Genomic DNA, 27,619 nt, shown 5'->3' with positions numbered 1-27,619 from the left:
CAGATTTACAATTTTCGTAAGATTGTTTTTCTAGTGTATGAAGGCCATCAGAATAATAAAAAACGTTTTACCATATTATGAATAGTATAGAAACCATTGAAATGCTGATATATTTCTGTATCATATGTATGTATAGTCACCGTGCCACATATTCAGTGCCCAGTAATTTCTTTGTGACAAAAACTAGGTCATTTCCTAAACATCATTAAACTATTTGCAAAGGGAACCGCATGATCATTGCCGACCACAAGAAAACACTGGCCTGAATGTGTCCTTGGTTGACACTAATGATCACATGCTGTGCAGAGATCATGCACTTCCCATTGAACCAAATTATATGTAGTTTAAAATGATCTAGCTGGCATAGCATTTAATGATGTTGTGTAACTTGTTGATCTATGTAATCAGCCACTGGATTACTTAGTAGAAAATCTGGTGTGTTTGAAAAAACATCTCTCCCAACTAAACCTACCTTTATCTACCTTTAGTACTAATAACCTACTGAAACCATGGCAAAGGAATCACTAAATGCTTCTACACATATTTTCATAAACTGGCTTGCAATAGTATTTCAGATAAACCTAAAAACCAGTGTTTGTAGCTGCTGACTTTTCATTTTTTTTCTCTCTAGGGTGAAGAGCCTCTTTAACTGTATCTGAGCACCACAAACTGAAAACACTATTTAATTCATTTTTAATATTTAAAGCAAACTCGCCCATCCATCTATGTCTCCATGCTTCATTTTGTTGAGAAATCACTTTGAAAAACACCCCCTTGCATCTCTAGCCATGGCCATCTTGAGTAAGTGCAAATGATTCATGTAGCATTTACTTCCTGGAATATTTCTGCCCTTAGCTCGGCATGCACACAGGAGAGTGCGCTGAAAAAGCCCCTTCTCCCCTCATCCAGATGAAAAAAATGCCTGTGAAGACTCCTGGGATGTATGACATAATTTTAGCCATATTCCAGAAACCAGGAAGCAAATAGTAATAAAATAGTTAATGTTGATTCAAAGAGTTTAGTTGCACATTAACAAGATGAAGCTGTGTTCAAATCCTATATTTTTTAACATTTTTTCTTGCTGTACTCAAGTAGACACAACTTAATTTACTAAGCTTAATGAAGATTCACTTTGCAAAGTGTACAGTCTGTGTTACCCCTTTGGTAAACCAACCACTATAAGCCAGCCAACCCTTTGAAAACAAAACACTGTGGATGCTATTTTATTTTAATAAATAAGTAGCAAGTGGAAAGTAAAACAAAAGGCAACATTTTTTATTTCATATTAGAAAGACTAGGGGTTTTTAACCCCTATTAGTATTTTGTCAGGGTCCCATTGGGGAGATTTCCCTTACCTTCCTGTCCCATAGTTAAAAGAAGAAGTAAAAGGAAATCCATTCAAAGTAAGAGAATCCCTACTAGGCAGCAGGGTCACCAGAACTAGCATCCACATTGGAAGATTTTGTCTTTACTACTGTTCTGGGGACAATATAGTGGTGATAGTAGTGTAGCGTTACCCTTGCAGGGGCTGCTGGCAATAGCTGGTTCTTCCCTAACAGTACAGAGGATGCCCACCACCACAAGCACCACTCCATGCATTCAGGCTCAAATGATTCAGTCTAGGAGATGTATTTTTGAAATGTATTGCTTGCAGAACTTTAAACAGGGGAGGAGTTAGGGAATGGGATACTCCAAAATGCTGCACAGTACCAGGGGAGACTCTTCTCCAGGCTCCCACTCCAGGATTTTGCTGAGGACAAGGGAACGGCCAGTATTCTGAAACCCTATGAGAACTGTCTCAGCTCTGTAACTTACATCTCAAAAGCACACAGTCATCAAAGATCACAATTTAGAGTCAGTACTTACTTACAAGTCCCAGGGCAGCTGCACACCTTCTAGCTTCATCCAGACATGGTGAGTAGGGATGAGCCGAACACCCCCCCCCCCCCCCGGTTTGGTTTGCAGCAGAACATGCGAACAGGCAAAAAATTTGTGCGAACATCGTTAAAGTCTATGAGACGCGAACATGAAAAATCAAGAGTGCTCATTTTAAAGGCTTATATGTAAGTTATTGCCATAAAAAGTGTATGGGGACCCAGGTCCTGACCAGGGGACATGTATCAATGCAACAAAAAGCTTTAAAAACTACAGTTTTTTCAGGAGCAGTGATTTTAATAATGCTTAAAGTGAAACAATAAAAATGAAATATTCCTTTAATTATTGTGCCTAGGTGTTCTTCTTAGTCTGCCTGTAAAGTAGCACATCTTTCCCATGTTTATAACAGTACCACAGCAAAATTACATTTCTAAATGAAAAAAACGTAATTTAAAACTGCTCGTGGCTGTAATGTATTGTCGAATCATAGAACAAAACGGCCTGGGTTCCCCTCACGTCAAAATACCACAGAAAAAAAGGGCGTGGATGTCCTCCCCAAAATCCATACCAGGCCCTTCAGGCCTGGTATGGATATTAAGGGGAACCCCGCACCAAAATGTTTTTAAAAAATGGTGTGGGGGTTCCCCAGGCCCCCAGGCACTATATTCTCTAAAAACAGTAGTATATATACTGTATGGCCTGCCCTATATACTCTGCAAAAAAATTGTGCCTTAGGTGTTGGTGGTGCCAGAACATTGTAACCCCTCACAGTTACTCTTGTTGGGCGCAGGAATGGGCCCTGTTGTTAAATATTATATAAAAAATTGTAATTACATACCCCTTTTAAACAGGGGCAGAAAAATTGGGCCTTTGGTTTTAGTGGCACCAGAACACTGTAACCCCTCCCAGTTACTCTTGTTGGGCGCAGGAACGGGCCCTGCTTAAATATTATTTCAAAAATTGTACTTACATGAGCCTGTTAAATAGGGGCAGAAAAATTGAACCTTGGGTGGTGGTGGTGGTGCTACAACACTGTAACCCCTCACTTACTCTTGTTGTGGCAGGAACAGGCCCTGCTGTGAAATATTATATCAAAAATTGTAATTACATGCCCCTGTTGAACAGGGGCAGAAAAATTGGGCCTTGGGTGGTGGTGCCCTAAACCAAAAATATTGTTAGAAGCTAGCATCATCAAGATTGAGGAGGAATAGGATAGTCAGCATAGGCGGTCTTCAAGGGATCCCAGATCCATTGCAAATTCCATCAGTTACATCAGCATCAGGTGCTTGATCCAAGACTGATTAATTTTTAGGAATGTGAGCCTATCAACAGAGTCTGTGGACAGGCGCACTCTTTGATCCGTTACAATCCCTCCAGCAGCACTGAATGTAAAGTTCTGGCCAGTGGTCCATCCACAAGACCCAGTAACCTAGTGGATGCTCTGTTAGAAAGGTCTCCAAGTCTGCTCCTGCCCCTAGATATTCCTGCACCATATAATATAGATGCTGGTGATGGTTGTTTGCACTGATCAGACCTTGGGGCTGAGGACTGAAAAATTATTTAAAGGTATTGGTCAGCCGGCCACCTTGTCCACTGTTCTTCCTCTGACTGAATTAAGCCTCAGCAACACGTTGTCCACCACCAGGAAATGGTAACCTCCTAGGATCTGGAAATGCGTTACATAAACCTTTCTACTGAAGATGTTTCATTCTCTGCTCCCTCTGCAAAGGCAGGATGAGTTCTGCAACTTTACCCTTGTAACGTGGATCAAGAAGGGTTGCTAGCAAGTTATGATCCCTCTCCTTGATACCACAAATCCTAGGGTCCTTTCGCAGGCTTTGCAGAATCAGGGAGGCCATGCAGCGTAAGTTTGCAGAGGCATTTGATTCTGAGTCCTCTGGGTCACTAAGGATCACATTATCTGTAACTACCTCCTCCCAGCCACTTACAACTTCTTGAGTTTCTGGGGACTGAAAACCATCCCTTGAAGACTGCTGCTGAGTGTTATCCCTACATCCACGCTGACGCAGTCCTCCTCCTCTTCTTCCTGTGTGTTTGGCAGGCCCGAAGGAATGCTATCTGGATAAAGGGGGCCTTGAGAGGAAAGGAAGTCCTCCTCTTCCTCCCTCTGTTCTGCCTCAAGTGCCCTGTCCACGATTCCACGAAGCGTGTGCTCCAGCAGGAAGACTAGAGGGACAGTGTCACTGATGCATGCTTGTCACGGCTCACGATCTTTGTGGCCTCCTCAAATGGTGACAGGACAGTGTATGCGTCCTTGATTAGTAGCCACTGGCGTGGTGAATAGAAGCCTCCTGACCCTGTCCTGGTGACATACTCGCACAGGTACTCATTGATGGCCCTCTGCTGTGTGTGCAGCTGCTGCAGCATTGCCAATGTTGAGTTCCACCTGGTGGGCATGTCACAAATGAGGCAGTTGGTGGGCAGGTTGCATTCCCTTTGAATGTCAGCCAGCAGAGCACTGGCATTATATGACCGGTGGAAATGACCACAGACTTTTCTGGCCTGCCTCAGGAGATCTTGTAAGCCTGGGTACCTGCTCAAGAACCGTTGCAACACCAAATTCAGGACGTGTGCCAAACATGGAACATGGGTCAAGTGTCCCTGTCGGAGGGCAGGGAGAAGGTTGGTGCCAATGTCGCATACAACCATTCCTGGCTGAAGCTGGCATGGCGTCAACCAGCTCTGAGCCTGCCCCTGCAGAGCTGACAGAATCTCTGCCCCAGTGTGGCTCCTGTCTTCTAGGCAGACCAACTCAAGCACCGCATGGCATCTTTTAGCCTGACTGTTTGCGTAGACCCTTGAACGCTTACAAAGCACTGCTGGTTCAGAGGACAAATCTGCAGAAGAGGCCATAGAGGAAGAAGAAGAGGAGGGGGTGGAGGAGAGAGCTGTGGCAGAATTACCCCTAGCATTTTGGAGGCGTGGTGGCGGAACAAGCTCCAACAACACTGAACCCTGTCCTGCATCCTTCCCAGCTGCCAGCAAAGTTATCCAGTGCACCGTAAAGGAAAGGTAAAGTCCCTGCCCATGCCTGCTGGACCATGAGTCAGTGGTAATATGAACCTTACTGCTGACCACCCTGCCCAGCGAGGCCAAAACATTGCCTTCCACATGCCGGTAGAGAGCCGGAATGTCCTTCCATGAAAAGAAATGGCGTTTTGGAATCTGCCACTGAGGTACAACACATTCCACAAATTCACGAAAGGGGGCAGAGTCTACCAGCTGAAAAGGCAGCAGTTGCAGTGCTAACAATTTGGCCAAGCTAGCATTTAAAACAATAACCAAAGAATGTCCAGCGCTCTGAATGTCTCATAAACAGTTGCCAGCAGTCCAATAATAAAGGTTAAGAGATTTAATGTTTGTGTATGATAAAAACACTGTAATAAAAGCAATAAATGAACAGTATGTCATCCTATGTTAATAACACTGTAGGACACTTGAATAAGAAAGTTTCTAACAGCCAGAAGTTCCAATCAGCAGCAGGCAGTTTAAGACTGGAGATCCATCCAAAAAACCTAACCCCAGGCTGGGAAGCAGATGGAAGGGAGTTGGAGGGGAGATGGAAGCCCCAGCCCGCCAAACTCAGGGGATCCACACTGTAAAAATCAGCTTAAGATGGAGAGGCTCACCGATTCCGGAGGACAGATCTGTGGATGTGATGTGAAGGCAGGCTGTGAATCCACCGGGAGGGAAAGGTCTCGCAGACGCTCTGTGTCAGGGGATGATGACGTCAGCCCAGCTGGAAGAGGAAGGCGCGGCTTCACACAGGGGAACCGCCGGAACAACAGCTGATAGCGCTGGGCAGCTGCAATGCCGGTCTGTGTCCCCTCTGACTGGAAAAACCTCAGTGGGAGGCAGTGACACTTGGTGAAGCCGTAGTGGTAGTGATAAAACTTATCAAGAGGTGACAAGGTGGACAGGAAGCCACCAGGGGACAGGCTGGGGGCATAAACCAATGAGTCTGCCGGTTTGTGTCACCTCTGCATGGAGTGAACCTCAGGAAAAAGTGATGGCAATCAGGAAGTCTAGTGAACCACATGGGCTGCCAGCCAGAAGTAGATAGATGGAATTGGCAGGCGAATGGGAGAACGCTGTGTGTGGACCATATGAGGCTCTCACGGGTGGGTAAAAGAGAGGATGGATTCACCGTGGCATGGTGCTGAGTGGAAACTCTGTTAGTAGTTGCCTTGACGACGCGTTTCGCGCGTTTGCGCTTTTTCATAGTCTGAGCATGTGCATGGCTGGGACCAAATTTATTTTTACGGTTCAGCAACTAGGGTAATTAATTGGTGGTGTACTGCTAGCAGATTGGCTGCAAGTACTTGGGACACCTATTGCTATACCTTCATTCCTTTCAGTGCAGGTTTTTGAGAGGACTAGAGGTATAATAGGGTTGGAGATCTCAGATGAGGAGCAAGGAGAAGTCCACATTTTTCTATGATGTGGGTCTTTCAAATGCTGTTGCCAACTAACTGCATGGCAGGTCGTCACATGTCTGGTCAAGCATGTGGTGCCCAAGCGGCTGTTGTTCTGGCCATGCTTGATCTGCTTCAGACATAGGTTGCAAACAGCAAAGGTGCGATCTGCTGCACACGTGTCAAAAAAGGCCCACACCAAGGAACTTTTAAAAGTCAGCGGGGAGTCAGCAGCGCCCTGCACCTGCAGAGCCCTACGGTGTGATGCAATAGGGTGGCTGCCCTTAAGCTGCCCCTTAGAGGACATCCTGCCTTGTTGGAGTTGTGCCTCCTCCTCACTTTCCTCCTCTCTTCACTCAGGCACCCAAGTACAGTCAGTGACCTCATCATCCCCTCCCTCCTCGTCACTGGAGCAAACTTGGCAGTATGCTGCAGCTGGGGGAACATGACTGCCAGTTTCTACTTCTATGGCACCCCCCCCAGGCTCATGTTACTCTCTTCCTCCACTTGTGAACCAACATCAGAGCCTTCAAATCGCTGCGCATCCTCTAGCAGCATGTAACCAACACTGTGGTTGAATAATTCTGGGGACTCCTCCGTGCCTGATGGTGGGGCTACAGAAGGAGTGACAGTGGACAAGGCGCCGGTAGAATAGGCCGATTTGGCAGCTGCGTTGGAAGGCAAAATACTCTGAGCCTGGGCGACAGAGGTTAAGGAGGATGAGGACGGCTTTGTTCTCCAGTCCATCAACTCTTCTGCATGTTGTGGCTTAATAACATGGACAGCAGCAGAAAAAAGGGACAAGCGTGCCCAACGGCCACCTGCAGAGGATGCACCATGTCCATGACCACCAATGTTGACTGTAGACACAGAGGCTGCTTGCCCTCTTTTAGTGGCCTATGAGCGGGGCCCAGGCAGCGAGAAAAATCAGGGCTTCTAATTCATCTCCATTCTATCCAAAATGAAAAAGAAAGCTTTGCCTTTAGTTACACTTGAACACTTAAAGCGGAGTTCCACCCTGAAAAACATTTTTACATATTCACAGTCCTTTCATAGTATTAAGAAACATTTGGGGGTAAAAAAAAATGTTTTACTCACCAGAAATGCCCTGTTGCTATGTGGTGGCTCCTAATCTGCCCCTTCGGGGTCTGCAGCGCTCTGCATCACTTCCTCCCTCGCCTGTGCTCCTGGGAAATGTGAGCCATCATTTCCCAGGAGTCAGTGGGCAGGACTGTGTGCAAAAATCGTGTTATTTCCCGACAGGAAATGACGCGATTTAAAGCAGATCTATCTATGTTGCCATAACACCGGAGCGGGACCTTCCTCCGTCACCGACTGTTGTTATGGCAACTTGATAAACAATCGGCACTATGGCCACTGAAGCGCATACGTGAGATCGAGAGGTACATGATGGTTACCCAGCATGCACCTCTCCATCGCAAATCCAGGAAGAGGTTGCGATTGGGCTTCACATGCCCACACTCATCATGGCAATGGGCAGAAGAGGATTTTCTAAATAGTAGGTATAAAAAAAGATAAAATTCAGATCTACTAGAAAATATATATGAAATTTATTTGGGTTATTAATGTATTATGATAGAATGTCTGAAAAAAAAAATCTGTGGCCGGAACTCCGCTTTAAGACAAAAAATACTTGTATTGACTTATAATACACTGGATACTTAAATGTGAACACATCTTAACCTTATTTACTAAACTAAGTGACGATTCACTTTGTTAAAGTATAACTAAAGGCAAAACTTTTTTTTTTGTTTTGGATAGAATGCAGAGAGATCAGAACCCCTGTCAGGTTTTTGTTTGCCGTCTGTGCACCCGTTAGAGAGATTCACCCTATTTGTCTCTCTATTTGTCCTGTTTACCATGATTATTGAAAGTGAAAGTAAAAGAAAACCCCAAATTTAGGGTTTTCCCCAAAAAAGTAATAGAGGAGAACTCTTTCAATGGGAACACTAGTTCTGGTGACCTGGGGGTACCCGGGGACGTTCCTTAATTTGCAGGAATTTCTCTCAGTTCTTGCTTGGCTATGGGACAGGAAGTGAAATCTCCAAAGTGGGACACAATTGATGGGAAAAAAATCAGACAGGGGTTATAACCCCACCCTTGCTCTATCCAAAATGAAAAGAAAGGGTTGCCTATAGTCCTATTTTAAATGTACAGTCTATTCTACCTTTTTAGTAAAGTAACACATTTAAGCCACCCAACCCTTTAAAAATAATCACTATGGATGATATGTTACAGTGGTTAAGCAGCCAAGTGAACACTTTAAATTGAAAAAAAAATTAAATATCCATTTACAGTTAATAAATTTCCTTTAAAAATGAAAATGATGTCATATACACATTATAGCATACAAGTGTTATATAAATTAGCCATAATAAAGAACAATGTGATATTAGCTTATTTTCAGTGAGAGTGGCAACTGAAAAATGAAAAAGGGTAAAAAAAAAAAAAAGTAAAAAAAAAAGTAATCTAGTATATAAAAATGTCTTGAAACACCATCAGAAAAATGGCATTTGGCTTATCCGTAGCCCTAGATGACTGTAAACCTTTGATAAATGGTAACCTATGTCTTATCTGCCAATTAACTAAGATAACCAAGTACTGCATAAATATTGTAATTCTGACATCTTGTTCCAGTGCTCCATCATTGTAATAAGATGGAAATTGTGCAGGGAATTGCTGTATATGAAATACCATTCATATAGATATTGTCTTCAAGGATTGTGTTGAAAACACTGAACTACCGCTGAATCCTAAGGGCATTGAAAAGTGTACATTTAAAACCAATTAATAATAAAGTGGTGGCATGCACATTATGTTAAAATTCCATACACATCATACTAGAGCAACATATGAATGTTGTATTCATTTTTCCTTACTGCACGTCATGTGTGTGAATTTCCTATGCAACCTTGTGACCTTTGTGTCTAATAACTTTACATAATATCCATTGACCTGAAACAAATTAAATTCACTGACACTCACTTAAGGGACTAAATGTAATGGCCTCTTTAACGTGACACTTATTTAATCTCTATACCATGTGTAATTTCTATATTGGAAAATGCCTTTGGTTGTTTTGGCTTGTGTGCCCTAAAAATTAATAGTTATATGAGAAAACGAGTGGCTTTTTTACCAAGCAATGTTTGGCCCTTTTAGCCTATTCCACCATCAAAGGGACTGAAAAATTATTATGTGTTTAGGTGAGAGAGGTGAGGTTATTATTGGCCCCAGTGCTATATACTGTATTAAGAGCACTGAACTGATACGCTACAGGAAAAAGTATTTACTACTTATTCCTATGATGTTAATAAAGAACACCCAACATATGAAAAAGTCCCAATTTAGTAAATATATGTATACATGTGTATGTTTTTGCATGTGTGCTTGTGCCTGTGTGTGTGTTTGAAAAATGTAAAGGATATGAAATATTATTATGTGTGTAGAGGCCTATAATAATTGTTCATGTTACCTAAAAAGGGAAGTTCTGCTTTTCTTCCCCCTCACCTGTTCTCCTACCATATTTGGATGTTTTTTTCTTCAGGGAGTAGTTACATAATTTCACAGCTCCCCCCACCCCACCTTCCTGCCTGCCTAGTGGGGAAGCCAGCCTGCTGTGAGACACTAAGAAGTCACAGCTGGCTTCCCACACTCAAGATGGCAGCGCTGAGGACGAGGACCAATAGACCAGTGAAGAACCGACTCTGATGATGGCAGCACTGGACAGGGGCGGATCCAGGGGGGGGGGGCAATTGCTCCGCCCCGAGAAAATATTACAGACTTCGAGGCCAAGCGCGCCCCGGTAACCAGAGCCGCAGTCGGGACAACTCACAGCCATTCTAAGCATAAATTTTATCAGAAACCTTGGGACTGCACTCTACCCTTCCTGTACCTTCCCCAGCAGTTTTTCAGCCTCTCTCCTGCAAGCTGCTGCTTGAGTGGGCAGGATGGGGATGTGCCTTTTCCCCCTAGATCATGTTCGTCTGGAAGAGGGAGGTGTGAGCAGCTGAGCAGAGGGAGCTGAGTAAATGTTAGCACTACATTGTGGATTCATTTACAGGCCCCTCTATGCTGAACCTGCTGAGTTACTACAGGTTAGCATAGTGGTGCTGTTAGCTGACAAATGGGATTGCATTTTCTTTTCATGTAGACCAGTGAGAAATTGAACTCATTAAAGCATTATGACTGCCCCCTGGTGTATGCCCTCCCGACCCCCCCCACAGTGTATGCCCTCCTGACCCCCCCACAGTGTATGCCCTCCTGATCCCCCTAGTGTGTGCCCTCCTGATCTCCCCCAGTGTATGCCCTACTGGTCCCCCCAGTGTATGCCCTCCTGATCCCCCCCAGTATATGCCCTCCCAATCCTCCCCAGTGTATGCCCTCCTGATCCCCCAGTATATGCCCTCTGATCCCCCCAGTGTATGCCCTCCTGATCCCCCCAGTGTATGCCCTCCTGATCCCCCCCAGTGTATGCCCTCCCGATCCCCCCCAGTGTATGCCCTCTCGATCCCCCCCAGTGTATGCCCTCTCAATCCCACCCAGTGTATGCCCTCCCGACCCCCCCAGCATGTGCCGTTCTGATCCCCCAGTGTGTGCCATTCTGACCCCCAGCAGTGACACATAGTCCTTTGCTCTACTGATCCCTGTACACTGTCCTACAGTCTAATGACCTCTGTACACTGCTCTTCATCCTACCAACCCCTGTACATTGCCCTGTTGTCCCCTGTCTTCCACCCTACTTACCCCGTATCCTCTATCCTTTCAACTCCTGTCCTCTGCCCTGCTGACCCCCTGTTCCCTGCCCTACTCTTCCCTGTACACTGCCCTACATCCTACTGACCCCTGTACACTACCCTACCTACTACTGACCTCTGTACACTGCCCTACATACTACTGACCTCTTTACACTGCCCTACATACTACTGACCACTGTACACTGCCCTACATACTACTGACCTTTGTACACTGTAACTTGTATTATACATTAAATTCAGTTCCGTAAGCAACACCTTATTTTCTGGCAGTGCCCCTCCCGAGACTAGACTCTGGATCCGCCCCTGGAGCTGGATCCCTAAGATGGCAAGTACCTGTTTATTAAAAGTCAGCAGCTACAGTATTTGTAGTTGCTGACTTTTAATTTTCCTGCAAACGGCTGGAGTTCCTTAGAGTGTATGCCTAGGCAACATTAAAAAATAAATAAATAATCAAGCATATTTTACATTGTTTTTTGCCATTAAAATGCTGTAAGTACAAATAAAAGCACCAATTTATCTGCCAGAAATCTAGTGAGCACGTAATTTCCTGTTTTGGCTGACAACACAGTGTCTTTGCTGCATTGAAATCCCAGCTAGTGTTGTCAGCCCTGCCTGTTGTATCCTACAGAACTCCACCTATCCCCCACCCTGCTGTGTCCCTCTCCCTTAATAGAAGAATAAAGAAAGGTGAATGCAGAATGTTCATGATACACTGTGCTTTGACAAACTACATGTCTTCAAGTTAGGTTTTACATCTACTTTAAAATATAACTAAAGGCAAGACTTTTTTTTTAGTTTGGATAGAATGGAGTGGGATTAGAAAGGTTGTCAGTTTTTATTGCTGTCTGTGCCCCTGTTAAGAAGATTTCCCCTCTCTATTAGTCACATTTTGGGTTGTCCCCAGAAAAGTAATCGAAGGGAAATGTTCCAATGGGGACATGATGACCTGGGGGTCCCGAAGGAATTCCCTTAATTTGCAGGGATTTTGCTCTCACTTCCTGTTTGGCTATGGGACAGGAATTGAAGGGAAATCCCCACAATGGGACACAGATGGCGAAAAAAAATCTGACAGGAGTTAAAGCCCTCCTGTGCTCTATCCAAAATGAAAAAAAAAAGAGTTTTGCCTATAGTTCTACTTTATGTATTTCTGTTTAGATTCAATTTTAGCAACAGGATTTAGAACCAGCCTTGCCATTATTGTGTGAATTTTTCTGAAGATAATAGTTAGGGTTAGGGGTTACGCTTTGCATTAAAGTGGAACTCTAGGAAATTTTTTTTTGTAAGCCTACAATGGTCCATACCCGATATCCAGAGGGCTGCTAGGAATGTTGAAAATTATTGCTATAGTCTGCACTACATACAGTGATAGGTGCGATTTTCCAGGTGCTGCTCCAGTGTCTTCCCCTCTGCCCAATGAAAACAGGGGGTAGCTTGCTTTGCAACTCTACCATTCAAAAAACACCTTGAAAGAATACAAGGCATACTCTGATTGGTTCAGTTGGAGATTGTGATATCTGCCCCTTCTCTCAACCTTGTCCAATCAAAGTATTGTACTGTACAATGTATTGTATTCATTAAAAGAATACAAAGTGTTCCCCTGTGTTGACTGGGGAATAGGGGGCACAGATCACGGTACCCACTGTATGTTAGGCCTGCTAGGAATGATGAAAATTACTGTAGTAGTGCACTCTACTACTACAGTAATTTTAATCATTCCTAGCAGGCCTCCAGATATCAGATATATGTAGATACTTACATCAAGCCAAGCTAGATAAATGTTAAGTAAGTTTGCAAAAAAAACAATTCCCAAAAGCACATACTCACCTTCCATTGGCTTCTAGGAGCAATTAAGAAATATGTGCTGCTTTTGAGTATGGGCATACCTGAGAACTTTTAGAAGTCTGTGAGACTGAAATTCTGAGAGAGAGGGCTTAAATTTCGAGAGGGAAGTTGGGGGAGTTAACTGCAGCAAGTTGGGTAAAGGGCCAAAATAATCTAGTCTTCAGGGACATGGTTTTAAAACAATAGGCCTTCAGGGCTTGACATTATAATAATATTGTCTTCTAATCCAGGGGTCTCTAAACAAAGGGCCAGGTTACTGTCCTTCAGCCTTAAGGGGTGCCAGACTGTGGCCACTGGGAGCAGAAAATGTCCCGGCATCAGTGGGAGTAAACAATGCTCCATTTTTGGTGTCAGTGAAAGGAATTGTGCCCTATCGGTGGTGTCATTGGGAGGAATCGTGCCCTGTCAATGGTGTCATTGGGCCCCATTGTTGGTGTCATTGGGAAGCATTGTGCCACATCATTGGTGTAATTCGGCTCCATTGTTGTTGTCATTCGGAGGAATTGTGCCCCATCATTGGTGTCATTGGGCCCCATTGTTGGTGTCATTGGGAGGAATTGCGCCCCTATGTTGGTGTCAGTGGATGTAATAGTGCCCCAAGGGCTAGATAAAAGCAAGCAAAGGCCTGTATGTGGCCCAGGGCCACAGTTTGGAGACCACTGTTCTAAACAACATTGACTTGAAAAAAAAAACTTTCTGGCTATACATAGGTTACAAATTGGCAATTATTACAACATATGGCCTACAAACAGTACATTTTGACATTAAGCAGGGGGGGGGGCAAAAAAATGTGTAATCCTGACAATAAGAAAACAACAAACAGGCAACGGTTACAATATGTGAGCAATAAACAGTCAATGATTACAATACGTGGATAAAAAACAAACATACAATCATCACAAGACATGGGCAATTGATACAATGCATTTTAGCTGCTGCTAGAAAAGGTCCATCAACCGTTCTACTCTCTAGAACTGGAGAATCTCAACTGTGACTGAGTGCTTGACCTATACTGTATCAAGAAAAAAAAAAACTTGAATCTCTTTAGGTCTGCAGGTTCCTCCCAAATTTGTCTATTGGGTGATCCAGTTCTGCTTGCAACTCTTTTCATCTGCCCCTCAACCCTGATTCTCTTTTGATTTTGAAATTTTGATGCAATGATATTTGTAGGGGCCCATTGAGTATTTTGTATACAGTGAGAGAGGTGGATGCATGTTTTTAGGTGTGTATGATGTGGGTTTTGGTACCATTTTAATGCATTACACAATTTGCAGTTATTCACTTTTTGTTATATTTTTTGTTATATTTTTGATTAATAAAATGTGAATTTATTATAGTACCGTGAGTAACTTTTTATATGTATTCTTTGTAGTTCTTTGGTGGTTGAGTTCAAATCAGGCCACTTAGCTCAGTTTTTCAAGTTGTATATTTACCGATATACTCCCACCGTTTAGAGATATTCATCCTTATTCTTACTATTACAATCTGTGACGGGGGGGCCCGTGGAACTCAGAATACATCTTATGTCTAAGGCACCCTGTGCCATCCTGGCACAGGGTGAGGGAGAAAATATATCTTGGACTACTTAAAATGGGACAGTAATATTTGTCCACAATATCTCCCAGGATGTATGTTAATTGAATGAGCTGATCACATTGTCCTCTATACAATGTAGGAGACGGGACGACTCCTATTGGAGCTCATGTTAATTAGGTTTTGTTTGTATTGTTAATTGTAATTAGCTCCAGCTATTGTGTTGATATAACTGTGTGAAGCTCGGTGACCACAAGTCTGGGCGAAAGGTCATGTCTCAGTCACCTAGGCTGTATAAAGGATTAGATAATTAGGTCATGTTAATTAAGTTACAGTTGTATTGTTAGAGGAGGTTCCAACAGCATATAAAGTCTTGTAATTGTGATTCTAAATAAAGTCAGTTCTTGGTAGCAACAAGCAAGTGTCGCCTTGTTTGTGCTCAGAGAGGTTGGGATATCTGTATACAGACTGGGAGGAAGTGGTATATGACGGAAGCACTCAAGCGGAGTGTGGGACGTTCTGACATTGGTGGCAAGCAGCGGGAAAGCTTCCTGAAGTCTGGGACATCCAAACCTCCAACTGGATCCAAGATCAGCATAGCAGACTTCAGTCACCCCAGCGGAGATATGGACCTGGCATCAGAATTCCCGGGGCTGCTGCGGATCATCCTTTCAACATACACCAGGACTGTGTCTGAGGATGAATACCTGGAGCTTAGGCAGCAAATTCGGGTGGAGCTCTGGATTGCAGCCCTCCGTCTCGCTGGTATAAAACAGGGCAAGTGCTTTCCAACCCAAGAGCAACGGGCCAGTGACCAACGGGCATTGCGGATGGCATTCCTGGGAGAGCAGCCCCAGGAGCAATGGGTGACTGAGTTGGACAGGTTGGTCCAGCAGGAGATAGAGCTGGACAATCGTTATCGGGCTCTGCAATGGCACGCAGAGGAGGGATATTTAGGGGAGACAACAGAATGCTCTCCGGAGGGATATGACTTTGGCGGCCCTGGATTGCTGTGGGAGAGCCTTACAGATCTTTTTATGTTTGGCGATGAAGGGGAACCTGACCTTGAGGACCTGAGAGACTATAGAGAGTCTATGCTCGGTCTTGCAGGGGTCTCAGAGCTCAAACCTGATCTGGACCATTTGCTAAGGAAGGAACAGCATCTGGAAAGGGCATACAGGAAACTGCTAGAACAAGTTCAGCAGCATGCCAGAGAATCGGCAGTGGAAAATCCGGAGATTGCCGTCCCCAAACCTGAAGTGCTGACAACAGGGCAGAGCTCTGCTAACCTCTGCCCAGCACCAACAGTGGCTTTGGCCTTCTTGAGAGAAGAGGTAGTCGGCCTTTCTCCCACAACACTGACAGGGACATGTGATTTTCTGCCAGCAGCATCTATGGAGTTAAAACAAACTTCTCCAGCTGAAGATCTGGTAACTGAACAGAGGGTCCAAGACCTCTGCCCCACACTTTTACCAATTCCAGAGACTGGGGATTTAATAGACGTTTCTGTAGAGGAGGAACCACCTGGCAAACCCCCAGCAGAAGTGCTGGCAACCGGACAGAGGGTCCAAGACCTCTGCCCCACACCTGCAGCAATTGTGGAGGCTCAGGGTGAGAAGATGGCAATCACTTCCCAGCAGCAGATACAGGGGGAGAAGGGAGAGGAGGTGTGTGTTGTCCCTCCTCAACAGTTGGCCAGGGTGGAGGAAGCGGGCTTTCCTCCCCAGCAAAGATCCGTGCACCTGGGAGACAGTACCATCGACATGTCGTCCCAGCAGCCAGATGAGGGAATGGAAAAGGAAGCAGCCGGCTTACCTCCCCAATGGCAGCTACACAGTTTGGGAGTGGAGGAAGCCAGCCTCCTGCCCCAACGGTTAGCCGGAGCGGAGGATGCGGAGTCCCCAGCAGAAGTGCTGACAACAGGGCAGAGTACTACCAACCTCTGCCCAGCACCGGCAACAACTACAGAGTTCCAGGGAGGCGGGGCAGTCGGCCTCCCTTTCCAACAGTTAGCCGGAACAGATGGTGTGGGGTTTCCAGCAGAAGGGCTGGCAACAGGGCCGAGGACTGCTGGACTCTGCCCTCAACTAACAGAGGATGGATTTCCTGTGAAGGTGGATGGGACTTCAGTCTCCACCTGTATACCCCAGGGATGCTGGGCAGTGGGCCCAGATCCCCAACAGCATGACAGAGTGAGCCCAGACACCCTGTCTTCTCTCCAGCGGCAGAAAGGATTCCAGGGAGAAGAGCCAGTCCAGGCCTCTCCCCAGCGGCAGATATGTTCTCAGAGAGAGGCAGAGGTTGGCTGGGTGAGTAATGCTTTGTTTGGAACAATTTGTTTGGGGTACTGTGTGGGTACAGGCAGTAGAGGACTGGAGCTGTTTACTAACTTCGGAGTCAACCCGTCTGGGGTCTCCTCCTGTGTTAGTCTTCTGCCGAAAGGGGAGAGATGTGACGGGGGGGCCCGTGGAACTCAGAATACATCTTATGTCTAAGGCACCCTGTGCCATCCTGGCACAGGGTGAGGGAGAAAATATATCTTGGACTACTTAAAATGGGACAGTAATATTTGTCCACAATATCTCCCAGGATGTATGTTAATTGAATGAGCTGATCACATTGTCCTCTATACAATGTAGGAGACGGGACGACTCCTATTGGAGCTCATGTTAATTAGGTTTTGTTTGTATTGTTAATTGTAATTAGCTCCAGCTATTGTGTTGATATAACTGTGTGAAGCTCGGTGACCACAAGTCTGGGCGAAAGGTCATGTCTCAGTCACCTAGGCTGTATAAAGGATTAGATAATTAGGTCATGTTAATTAAGTTACAGTTGTATTGTTAGAGGAGGTTCCAACAGCATATAAAGTCTTGTAATTGTGATTCTAAATAAAGTCAGTTCTTGGTAGCAACAAGCAAGTGTCGCCTTGTTTGTGCTCAGAGAGGTTGGGATATCTGTATACAGACTGGAAGGAAGTGGTATATGACGGAAGCACTCAAGCGGAGTGTGGGACGTTCCGTGACACAATCTCTGCAGGTGATTTATGGGGCAATCTTGGAGTACCTATTCTAGTGTTCATTCTTGATTCTCTTTTCCTGTCATCCCTTCCATCAGTCAGCAAACAGATGATGAGCCAGACCAGCACAATTCATATTGATTGGAGGATTATCATTCTTATGAGCCTTAGCAGATACAGCTCTAGTAGAGTACTGATAATCGCCCTAATTATCTGGAAACTTCAACCAAAACCCTGCAAAATCCCAGGTCTAAGTATGAGGAGCATATGACCCTCTGGTGCTTGCCGACTACCCATTCAGTCATCCATTGCTGTCACATGGGGTGGAAAGGGAGTCCTAAGCCCTGGGCAAGCTCAATGTTGTATGAGTTTACACACGGCTTGTTCTCTTCTTTCCCTTGGCCAACCGTTTTGAGGGTTTGTATTAAGTCTGGCATGCCTATACCTGTACAAACAGAGCAAGAGGATAGTTAATGCCTTCTGGCATTTTCAGCTATGCAATGTATAATAAGTGGCATCCTTTAAATCTAGTTCCTTGCTCTTGAATGCCAGATTAAAAATTTACAGTAGGAAATACATAAATGTATGACGTTTTCTAGTCGTTTTCAAAAAAGTTAATAGTATGTTCACTGCAACATTAATTGTTTCAACTTAAAAATAACATTCTAATTACTATATTAAACTGTAAAAATGCAAATGCTATTAGTGGACTGATTGCTGATAAGCATTCCTTTGTACTGCGCTTTAACCTCTATTAGTGAGGATTATAAGGACATATCCACATTGGCATTTTGTAAGTGTCACTATGACAGCACTTGCTGCACAAATGCCTAGCTGTCAGAGTGAGGTTTATCACTCGGCTTTTTCCTCCGAATGCAGACTAATAAGCCCAGAAATTACAATTGCCTCCCTGCCGAATCTGTGATAGGCGGAAATAATGATATCAGTGCCCTGCTAATCTTCTTGCCTCTCCGCTTGGCACCATCCTATTGAGTCACCTGTCATACTCCGCTTTGATGAGGCGAATTCAATCTCTCTGCTATAATGACAATGGAGTCATTTTAATGTTTGGAAATGATTATGTGAAGGTTTTTCTTTGCACTGTCTTGGCAAGCAAACCAGGTTAATGTTCACTGTGCAGCTTGCTCTAGCTGGTTTGAAGATACTGTATTAAGTGACTATTACTTCTGACTATGGGCTATAGATTGCAGATTTGCAATGTTTAATGAGGTAATGATATATATACAGTGTATATATATATATATATATATATATATATATATATATATATACAGTGTATATATATATATATATATATATATATATATATATATATATATATATATATATATATATATATATATATATATATATATTCATACACACATTTTGATAATTTAGCCACATAGGCATGGGACAAATACCAATAACACATAAATGTACTTTATATAATAAGAATAATAGTAGTAATGGTAATAATAATAATAAAATAATATTAACATATTAATAATACTAAAGATTGACAAACCTAAAGTCAACAAAATGAAAAGTTAATTAGATAAAAATTGGACTGCATAGTAAAATCAAGACAGTGCTGTGTTTTCTTTCAAATGATTAAGTCACCTGAAACACGTCAGGAGGGGGGAGGGGGGGCCTGACATCATTGTGCCCGTTTGTGTGCTTTTTTGGCCAACTCCAGCATCCATCCAGGGCCGCTCATCCTTAAAGGGACCTTCATTTTACTATTGTTGCTACATGTGAATCATCAAGAGCACTGGATGTTACTAGAGTATTTTACCCTTTTTTAATAAATCATGTTATCTTTGATACTGCACCATGATGGCTTCCCCATTCTTTTCATGTGTTTGTGTTGATGGGAATTTTGCCATATAAAGAGAGTTCATACACCATACCAGTGGGGCTGAAGATATCTGTGGATATAAGTGTGGGTATTAGAGGGTGCACTTTGTTTACGAGACCTGTTACCATGCCCTATATAAAGCAGGAATTTGTAATTCAAAATTAAAAATAAACCCCATGCCCTCCCAATGGAGAGACTATGTGAAATGGGGATTTTTAAGTTCCCCAAAGCAGTGAACCATGTATCACAATATTAAAAGAATCCAAATTTTTATTTATACAAAGACATCCATAAAAAGTGTTATATCATCACTGTGGACATAATACAACTGTCTGTCAATATTTATTGACCTTATAGCTCAAATTGTAGCCACAGAATATTAGAAGTACATAGTGCACATCGCATTATAATCATCAGAGTCATACAGTCAGTAATCAGTGAGAAGGAAAGTCGCCACCACACAAAAGTCATCAAGTAGACGTAATTTATGGATGATATGATTCAGTTCATAGGCCCTTAGGGATGTTAATCAGAATATCCAAGTAAAGGACAGTGAGTATGCTCCTATGATAGGAAACAAAAATGTCAAACCACGTGGCTGGCTACCACGTGGGTTTTATCTTGTTGTTTCAATCACATAGCAACCAGGGATTGCTTCTTCTTGTTTTGACTTTTTGGTCCCTATCATTGTAGCACGTTGTGGTTGCGCTGCACTTTATTTAAGGTTAGTGCTGTGCTTTTATTGACCACTGCTGAAGTGAGTTTTAGGCACCTCATTTGTTCTTTTCTGCATGTGTGAGCTCTTTAGCTAATTTATTGACACTATTCTAATATATTGTCAATAAAACAATTCTGTTGCTAACATAAAACTAAGGTTACCAGATTTTTAAAGTGAAACCCGGGGAAATTGTACTGACTATGCCCACTTTTACCACACCCATACACAGCCCCACCCTATTTGTAGCTTGCTTGTTGGAAGCTGAACAGTGGGAACCTTGAGTGGAGAGTGTGAACAAGTTTTCCTTTTGACTGCTGGTGATTGCTGTGTTGCATTTGTGGGTTGTTTTTTGGGGGGGGTTTCCTTGCAGCTTTTTTAACACCCTTTCTGTCACTTTTAACAACTTAAGCCCCGGACCATTTGGCTGGCCAAAGACCAGAGCACTTTTTGCAATTCGGCACTGCGTCGCTTTAACTGACAGTTGTGCGATGTAGCTGCCAAACAAAATTGACGCCCTTTTTTCCCCACAAATAGAGCTTTCTTTTGGTGGTATTTGATCACCTCTGCGGTATTTATTTTTTGTGCTATAAACAAAAAAAGAGTGACACTTTTGAAAAAAAAAGCAATATTTTTTTACTTTTTGCTATAATAAATATCCCCAAAAATATATAAAAAAAACATTTTTTTTTCCCTCAGTTTAGGCGGATACGTATTCTTCTACATATTTTTGGTAAAAAAAAAATCACAATAAGCATTTATTGATTGGTTTGCGCAAAAGTTATAGCGTCTACAAAATAGGGGATAGTTTTATGGCATTTTTATTAATATTTTTTTTTTTTACTAGTAATGGCAGCGATCAGTGATTTTTATCGTGACTGCGACATTATGGTGGACAGATAGGACACTTTTGGCGCTATTTTGGGACCATTCACATTTATACAGCAATCAGTGCGATTAAAAATGCATTGATTACTGTGTAAATGTGACTGGCAGTGAAGGGGTTAACCTGGAGGGGGCGCTGCAGGGGTTAAGTGTGTCCAAGGGATGTGTTCTAACTGTAGAGGATGGGCTATGTGTGACCTGACACTGATCACCGCTTACGATTACAGGGAGCTGTGATCAGTATCAGTGTCACTAGGCAGAATGGGGAAATGCTTGTTTACATCTGCATGTCCCTGTTCTTCCTCTCCGTGAGATGATCGTGGGTATCCCTGTGGACATCGAGTCCGCGGGACCCGCGATCACACTCACGGAGCTTGCGGCAGGGTCGCGTGCCACCAGCAGCGCACACACAACCACACAGCGGCAAATTTAAAGGGACATACCTGTAGGCCCATTTGCCTGTCCATGCCATTCTGCCAATGTATATGTACATGCGGCGGTCAGCACGTGGTTAAACAGCCTTTTTTTTCTTTCCTTCCTTCACCCCACTAATTAAGGGGAGTGGTTAATTGGTCACAGGTGCTTGAGGCCTATATACATTTCTATAGAGCACATCTGAATCTGCCAGACTTGCTGCTTGTTATAAGCTGAACAGTGGGAACCTTGAGTGGAGAGTGTGAAAAAGTTTTGCTTTTGACTTCTGGTGATTGCTTTTCAGGGTTTTTTTTGGGGGGAGGGGGTTCCTTGCAGCTTTTTTAACACCCTTTTTAATTGGTCACAGGTGCTTAAGCTCTCTATAACTTTTTGTAGAACTCATTTTGAGCCTGCTCATCTTTGAGCTTGCCACCTTTTTGCTTGCTGGAACTTAGACCAAGTGGAACTGGACTAAGTGGTGAGTTAAAAACCAGTTGAAATCAGGAGATTATAACAGGGGTCAAGTATCTGTGTAGTGTGAGTGTGTACCAGTGTATTGTAAGTGCACGAGTGCTGCGAGTGCACGTGGGCTGTATTGAGAATTAGTGTCAGGTAGTACCTGAGTATTGTGAGTGTTGGGAGTACCGGTGTATTGTGAGTACCTGAGTGTTGTCTGAGTAGTGTGTGTAGATCGTTAGTACCTGTGTATTGTGTGTACCTGTGTATTGTGAGTGCACGTGGGCAGTGAGTAGACGAGTGCTGCAAGTGTACGTGGTCTGCAAGTGCACGTAGGCTGCGAGTGCATGTAGGCTGCGAGTGCACGTAGGCTGCAAGTGCATGTGTTCTGCGAGTGCACGTGGTCTGCGAGTGCAAGTAAGGTGCAAGTGCACATGGCCTGTGAGTGCACATAGGCTGCAAGTTCACGTGGTCTGCGAGTGCACATGGTTTGCAAGTGCATGTTGTCTGAGAGTGCACGTGGTCTGCGAGTGCACGTTGTCTGCAAGTGCAAGTGGTCTGCGAGTGCATGTAGGCTGTGAGTGCACTTAGGCTGCGAGTGCACGTGGTCTGCGAGTGCACATAGGCTGCGAGTGCACGTGGTCTGCGAGTACCTGTGTATTGTCTTGTTGGGTACCTGTGTATTGTATTGTTGAGTATTAGTGCCAGGAAGCTAGTTGTTAGGTAATTTGGACAGGGTATAAACCCCAATCCTCATTAAATTATTAGGTACGATGCCCGGCGGGTGTGGAGATGCGACTCGGTGTACATCTTGAAGCATGTATGCGATCCTTGATCATCTGATTGAGGGCGAATACTGCTGTGCAAAATGTAAGCACGTTGTTTCCCTGGAAGCCCAGGTTCTGGATCTAGAGAAGCAACTGTCAGCACTGAGCAGACCCTCCATAATAAAGGAGAGCCGGGAATGTACCCAGCTGGTGCCAGCACAGAGGTGGAGACAAAGAGGTGCAGGCACTAGAAACAAGTAGATGGGTGACAGTCAGGAAGGATAGAGGGGGAAGTGCCAAGGAGGCCGATCCTGGGCTGGAGCATCCCAATAAGTATGCTCCAGTGTGTGACATTGGTGAAACCTGTCAGGGATCAGCACTGCTGGAGCTGAGGGACTCCCCTAGCTGCCAGGTAGGGATGAGCCGAACACCCCCCGGTTCGGTTCGCATCCAGAACATGCAAACGGACCGAAAGTTCACGCAAACTTTCGAACACCATTAAAGTCTATGGGACTCGAATGTGAGAAATCAAAAGTGCGAATTTTAAAGGCTAATATGCAAGTTATTATCCTAAAAAGGGTTTGGGGACCTGGGTCCTCCCCAGGGGGCATATATCAATGCAATAAAAAGTTTTAAAAATGACCGTTTTTTTTTTGGGAGCAGTGATATTAATGATGCTTAAAGTGAAAAAAAAAGGTGAAATATTCCTTTAAATATCGTACCTGGTGGGTGTCTATAGTGTGCCTGTAAAGTGGCACGTGTTTCCAGTGTTTAAAACAGTCTCTGCACAAAATGACATTTCTAAAGGAATAAAAGTAATTTGAAACTGCTTGCGGCTGTAATATAATGTCGGGTCCCAGCAATATGGATGAAAATTATTGAGAAAAACGGCATGGGTAACTCCCCAGCCCATTACCAGGCCCTTTGGGTCTTGTATGGATATTAAGGGGAACCCCGCACCCAAATTAAAAAAAGAAAAGGCGTGGGGCCCCCAGGTCCTATATACTTTGAACACCAGTATACAGTCCCAAGAAATACAGGGACTGTAGGTTTGTTCTTAAGTTAAATTCATTTGTAATTTGGAACAGGTACATTTTGAAGTTTAGCTTCTAGCCAAAAAATCTATTTTTAAGCTTTTTGGAAAACATAGGGAAGGGTTATCACCCCTGTAACATTTGTTTTGCTGTCTGTACCCCTATTCAGAAGATTTCACCTCACTTTCGGTCCCAATGACAATTGGATTTTGAAAATTTTGAGTTTTTCGGGAAACAATGATTGGTGATAAAGCATCAGTGGAGGAGACACCTTTTTCCCATATTGACTCTTACAAGAGATAATTTCCCTAGGGGTAGATTTCCTCTCACTTCTTGTTGTCTCTCTCCATTTGTAAGTAGGAGTCGTCTGTAAGTCGGATGTTTGAAAGTAGGGGCCTGCCCTATATACTCTGCAAAAATTTGGGCCTTAGGTGTTGGTGGTACCAGAACACTGTAAGCTCTCACAGTTACTCTTGGTGGGCGCTGGAATGGGCCCTGCTGTGAAATATTATATTAAGAATTGTAATTACATGCCCCTGTTGAACAGGGTCAGAAAAATTGGGCCTTTGGTGGTGGTGTGGTGGTGTTGCCACAACACTGTAAGCCCTCACAGTTACTCTTGGTGGGTGCAGGAACAGGCCCTGCTGTAAAATATTAGATCAAAAATTATAATTACATGCCCCTGTTGAATAGGGGCAGAAAAATTGGGCCTTAGGCACTGGTGGTGGTGCCACAACACTGCAACCCCTCACAGATACTCTAGTTGAGCGCAGGAACAAGCCCTGCTGCAAAATATTACAGCAAAAATTGTAATTACACGCCCCTGTTGAACAGGGGCAGAAAAATTGGGCTTTAGGCACTGGTGCTGGTGCCAGAATACTGCAACCCCTCACAGATACTCTAGTTGAGTGCAGGAACAAGCCCTGCTGCAAAATATTACAGCAAAAATTGTAATTACACGCCCCTGTTGAACAGGGGCAGAAAAATTGGGCTTTAGGCACTGGTGCTGGTGCCACAACACTGCAACCCCTTGCAGATACTCTACTTTAGAGCAGGAACAAGCCCTGCTGCATAATATTACAGCAAAAATGTTAATTACACGCCCCTGTTGAACAGGGGAAGAAAAATTGGGCCTTAGCCACTGGTGGTGGTACCCAGAACCAAAAATGTTCTTACAAGCTATCAACATGAACATTGAGGAGGAATAGGATTGTCACTCAGCATCAGCATAGGCAGTCTTTAAGGGATCTCACATTCATAAAAAAATTAGTCGGTTACATCAACATCAGGTGCTTGGTAGCTGGTGATCTGAGACTGATACATTTTTTTGAAGGTGAGCCGATCAACTGAGTCGGTGGACAGGCGCACTCTGTGATCAGTTACAAAGCCTCCAGCAGCACTGAATGTGCGTTCTGAAAGAACGCTGGAAGCAGGACAAGCCAGTAGCTCAATTGCATACTGTACAAGCTCTGGCCAGTGATCCATCCTCAAGACCCAGTAACCCAGAGGATTTTGGCTAGAAAGGTCTCCAAGTCAGATCTTGCCCTTAGGTATTCCTGCACCATGTAAATCAGACGCTGGCGATGGTTGCTGAAACCGATCAGACCTTGGGGCTGCAGACTAAAAAATTGTCTGAACGCATCTGTCAGACAGCCACCTTCTCCACCGCTCCTTCTGTGACTGACTGAAGCCTCAGCAACACGATGTCCGGGACCAGGATATTGTAACCTCCCAGGCTCTGGAAACGCATTGCACAAACCTTTCTGCAAGTCCTCCCGAAGATGTTTCATCCTCTGCTCCCTCTGCGATGGCTGGATAAGTTCCACAACCTTACCCTTGTAACGTGGATCAAGGAGGGTTGCCAACCAGTTCTGATCCCTCTCCTTGATACCACGAATACGAGGATCCTTTTGCAGGCTTTGCAGGATCAGGGAGGCCATGCAGCATAGGTTTGCTGAGGCATTCGGTCCGGAGTCCTCTGGGTCACTAAAGACCACCTGATCCGCAGCCGCCTCCTCCCAGCCACGTACAAGTCCATGGGTTTCTGGGAACTGTAAACGATCCCTTGAAGACTGCTAATGATGCTGAGTGCTAGGCTCCACCTCCATGCTGACACAATCCTGCCTGAAGTGCCCTGTCCATTATTCCACACAGCGTGTGCTCCAACAGGTAGACAAGAAGGACAGTATCACTGATGCATGCACTGTCACTGCTCACCATCCTCGTGGCCTCCTCAAATTGTGACAGGACAGTGCATGCATCCTTGATCATGAGCCACTGGCATGGCGAAAAAAGCCAAGCTCCCCTGACCCTATCCTGGTGCCATAGTCGCACAATTACTCATTGATGCCCCTCTGCTGCATGTGCAGCCACTGCAGCATGGCCAATGTTGAGTTCCATCTGGTGGGCATGTCACAGATTAGGCGGTTCTTAGGCAGGTTGTATTCCTTTTGGAGGTCAGCCAGCCGAGCACTGGCATTATATGACTGGCAGAAATGCACACAGACTTTCCTGGCCTGCCTCAGGAGATCCTTTAAGCCTGGGTACCTGCACAAGAACCGCTGCATCACCAAATTAAGGACGTGAGCCAAACAGGGAACATGGGTGAAGTGTCCCTGTCGGAGGGCGGAGAGGAGGTTGGTGTCATTGTCGCAAACCACCATTCCTGCCTGAAGCTGGCGTGGCGTCAACCACCTCTGAGCCTGCCCCTTCAGAGCTGACAGTATCTCTGCCCCAGTGTGGCTCCTTTCCCCTAATCACACCAGCTCAAGCACCACATGGCATCTTTTTGCCTGAGTGCTTACATAGCCCCTTGAATGCCTGCGGAGCACTGCTGGTTCTGAGGACAAATCTATAGAGGAAGAGGCCATGGAAGAAGAAAAAGAGGAAGGGGTGGAGGAGAGAGGTGTGTCAGAATCCCCACTAGTAGCATTTTGGAGGCGTGGTGGCGGAACAAGCTCCAACAATACTGCACCCTGCCCTGCACCCTTCCCAGCTGCCAGCAGGGTCACCCAGTGCGCCATGAAAGATAGGTAACGTCCCTGTCCATGCCTGCTGGACCATGAGTCAGTGGTAATATGCACCTTACCACTGACCGCCCTGTCCAGCGAGGCCAAGACATCGCCTTCCACATGCCGGTAGAGAGCCTAAATCGCCTTCCGTGAAAAAAAGTGGCGTTTGGGAACCTGCCACTGAGGTACTGCACATTCCACAAATTCACAAAAGGGGGCAGAGTCTACCAGCTGAAAAGGCAGCAGTTGGAGTGCTAGCAATTTAGCCAAGCTAACATTCAGCCGCTGGGCATGTGGATGGCTGGGACCGAATTTCTTTTGTCGGTTTAGCAACTGGGGTAGGGAAATTTGCCTGCTATAATCGTACGTTGGTGTAGCGATAGCAGATTGCCCGCAAGTACTTGGCACACCTAATTCTACATCTTAATTCCTCTCAGTGCAGGTTTCTGAGAGAACTGAAGGTATAGTGGGGTTGGAGATCCCAGCTGATGAGGAGCAAGGAGAGGTCCGCCTTGTTCATTGGTGTGGGTCTTTTAAGTATGCTTGCCAACGGACTGCATGGGAGTTCGACATATGTCTGGTCAAGCATGTGGGACCCAAACGGCTGCTGTTTTGGACACGCTTGATACGCTTCAGACATATGTTGCAAACAGCAAAGGTGCGATCTGCTGCACATGTCTCAAAAAAGGCCCACACCAAAGAACTTTTGGAAAAACACGCGGATTCAGCAGCACCCTGCACATGCGGAGCTCGGCGGTGTAATGCAGTCGGTTGGCTGCCCTTAAGCTGACCCCTGGAGGGCATCCTGCCTCGTTGGAGATGTGCCTCCTCCTCTCCTCCACCTCTGTGCTGGCACCTGCCGGGTACATTCCAGGCACCCACGTAGAGTCAGTGACCTCATCATCCCCTCCCTCCTCGTCACTGGAGCAAACCTGGCAGTATGCTGCAGCTGGGGGAACATAACTTCCAGTTTGTTGTCCTTCTTGGGCACCCCCTCTC

Source organism: Aquarana catesbeiana, linkage group LG04 (assembly GCF_042186555.1).
Source record: "Aquarana catesbeiana isolate 2022-GZ linkage group LG04, ASM4218655v1, whole genome shotgun sequence".
NCBI classification, from domain to species: domain Eukaryota; kingdom Metazoa; phylum Chordata; class Amphibia; order Anura; family Ranidae; genus Aquarana; species Aquarana catesbeiana.
This window is presented reverse-complemented; position numbering follows the sequence as displayed.